A 3,345-nucleotide genomic window follows, 5' to 3' on the forward strand; every position below is an offset into this window, starting at 1 on the left:
TAGGCTCAGGTCATGATCCCAGGGTCCTGAGATCAAGCCCCATGTCGGGCTCTCCGCTCAGTGGGAAGCCTGCTTCTCTCTCTCCCACTCCCCCTGCTTGTGTTCCCTCTCTCGCTGTGTCTCTCTCTGTGTGTGTCAAATAAATACATAATCTTTAAAAAAAAAAAAACTCACTGGTAAAAGTACATATATACTTAAATTCAGACTAATATTGTAATGATGGTGGGTAAATCACATAACTAACATAAAGGATAAAAAACAGAAGTATCCAAAATAACTATAGCTACAATTTGTTAATGGATACATGGTAAAAAGCTGTAAATTAGAAGAGCAAGGACAAAATATGTGTGTGTCTATATATCTATGCATTCAAAGTTAAGTTGTTATCAGCTTAAAATAGACTGTTATAACTCTAAGATGTTTTATGTAAGCCTCATGGTAACCACACAAAAACCTGTAGTAGATACACAAAATATAAGGAATCAGAGCATACCACTATAGAAAAACCATCAACTCACAAAAAGAGAAAGAGAAGAAGAAAGGAACAAAGGAACTACAATAAATCAAAACAATTAACAAAACTGCAGTAGTAAGTCCCTATCAGTAATTACTTTAAATGTAAATGGACTAAATTTTCTAATCAAAAGAGACAGTAGCTGAATGGATTTTTTTTTTTTTTTAAAGATCCAACTATATGCTGTCTATGAGAGACTCTAGTTTCAAAGACACATATAGACTGAAAGTGAAGGGATGGGAAAAAATATTCCATGGAAATGGAAACCAAAAGAAAACAGAGGTATCTACACCTACATCAGACAAAATAGACTTTAAGCCAAAAACAGTAACAAGAGACAAAAGGCATTATATAATGGTAAAGGGGTCAATTCATTAGGCAGTGATAACAATTATAAATATGTAAGCCTCCAACATAGAGTACCTAAAGATATAAGGCCAATACAAACAGATCTGAAGAGAGAAATAGACAGCAATACAATAATAGTGGTGGACTTCAGGCAGCGCCTGGGTGGCTCAGTGGGTTAAAGCCTCTGCCTTGGGCTCAGGTCATGATCCCAGTGTCCTGGGATGGAGCCCTGCACTGGGCTCTCTGCTCTCCAGGGAGCCTGCTTCCCTTCCTCTCTCTCTGTCTGCCTCTCTGCCTACTTGTGATCTCTGTCAAATAAATAAATAAATAAAATCTTAAAAAAAAAAAAATAGTGGTGGACTTCAGTACACCTCTTTAAACAATGGATAAATCATCCAAACAGAAAATCCACCAGGAAACTTAAACTACATGTTAGATCAGATGGACCTAACAGACATTTACAGAACAGTTCATCCAACAGCAGCAGAATGCACATTCTTCTCAGGTATACATGGAAATTGTCTGATAGATCATATGTTAGATCACAAAACAAATCTTAATAAATTTAAGAAGGTTGAAATCATATCAAGCATTTTTTTCTGATCACAATGCTATGAAACCAGATATAAAATACAAGAAAAAAACTGGTAAATTGACAAATATGTGCAGACTAAACAACATGCTCCTGAACAGTGGATCCAAAAAAAGAGAAGTCAAGGGCTCCTGGGTGGCTCAGTGAGTTAAGCCTCTGCCTTTGGCTCAGGTCATGATCTCAGAGTCCTAGGATCAAGGCCCACATCTGGCTCTCTGCTCTGCAGGGGGCCAGTTTCCTCCTCTTCTCTCTACCTGCCTCTCTGACTACTTGTGATCTCTCTCTCTGTCAAATAAATAAATAAAATCTTAAAAAAAAAAAAAAGAAGAAAGGTACATGAATATTTAATGATATAATTTTCTGGTTGTCACACATTTGTAAATCTGCAAACTCCTTGACATCATTACACTGTAAACAAAATAATATTTCCTGTATGCAAATTTGCAAGGAACATCCATTTCTTAAAGGCCCTAACTTTGTTTGACTCTCTTGTTTCAGTGACAGATTTGCTTCAAGTGTACAGAGAATCCTTTAAAACAATGGATTTCTGTGAGAAGAAGCAGAAATTTTTGCCACCCATGGGACATTTGACAATGTCTTGAGACAGTATTCGTTGTCACAACTGGGGGGATGCTACTGACATCTACTGGGTAAAGGCCAGAATTGCTGCTGAACCTCCTTAAATGCACAGGTTTCAGGGCCCACAACAAAGAATTCTCCAGTCCCCATGTCAACAGTGCTAGGTTTGAGACACTCTGATTTAAAATGCTTAATAGAGGAGCCTGGGTGACTCAGCAGGTTAAAGCTTCTGCCTTCGGCTCAGGTCATGATCCCAGTGTCCTGCCCTGCATTGGGCTCTCTGCTCAGCGGGCAGCCTGCTTCCTCCCCTCTCTCTCTCTCTCTCTCTGCCTGCCTCTCTGCCTACCTGTGATCTCTGTCAAATAAGTAAATAAAATCTTTTTTAAAAATGTGGAAACAGTCCAAATATCCATCAATTGCTGAATGGTTAAACAAATCATGTTATGTACATACAATGGAAATTTATTCAGCCATAAAAAGCATGAAGTACTGATATATGCTACATAGAGGTACCTAGAAAACATTATCTAATTCAAAGAAGCCAGACACAAAGACTTATTGTATGATTCCATTTGTATGAAATATTCAAATAGATAAAACCGTAGAGACAGAATACAGATTGGTGGTTACCAAGGACTGGAGGAAGGCAGGAATAAGGAATGACCACTCAATGAATATAAGTTTTACTTTGAGGTGACAGAAATGTTTTAGATCTAGATATAGATGGAGGTTGCACAATATTGTGAATGTCCTAAATATCACTTCTTGTTCACTTTAAAATAATTTTGTTATGTGAATTTCATCTATAGTCACATAGTAAGTGACAGAGCTGGCATTTGAGCCCAGGTCTGACCTACCCCAAAGACCTTGTTCTTAACCACTGTGTCCACTCTTATACCATCTCAGTCCTTCCTGTCTTTCTCCTTCTCCATTTCAGTGCCTCAAGGGTCACAAGTTTAACCCAAGCGATCTCAACAGTTTCTAAAGTTTTTTACACTTTCTGAACTATTTGTGTCCGAATCATGTCCTGCTGTGTGGCATTTTTTGTGTTTTTGTCTCATTTTGATATTTGTCTTACTGTTGCCTTCTGTTGCAACAAGTGAAAAAATGATTGCTATTCAAGCTGGTAATTCCCTCAAAGACAGAGTTGACTTCATTTAACAAGTTACTTTCATCAGCTCTCTGAATGTGGAGCTCCCTAAGGGCAGAGACCAAGACTGTTTTATTTGTTACCAAAGCCCTAAGAGCTAGCACTGCGCCTAGCACACACACACACACACACACACACACACACACACACACACACACACAC

Source organism: Enhydra lutris, unplaced genomic scaffold (assembly GCF_002288905.1).
Source record: "Enhydra lutris kenyoni isolate GAN:26980312 unplaced genomic scaffold, ASM228890v2 scaffoldscaffold4, whole genome shotgun sequence".
In the NCBI taxonomy this organism is placed as follows: Eukaryota; Metazoa; Chordata; class Mammalia; order Carnivora; family Mustelidae; genus Enhydra; species Enhydra lutris.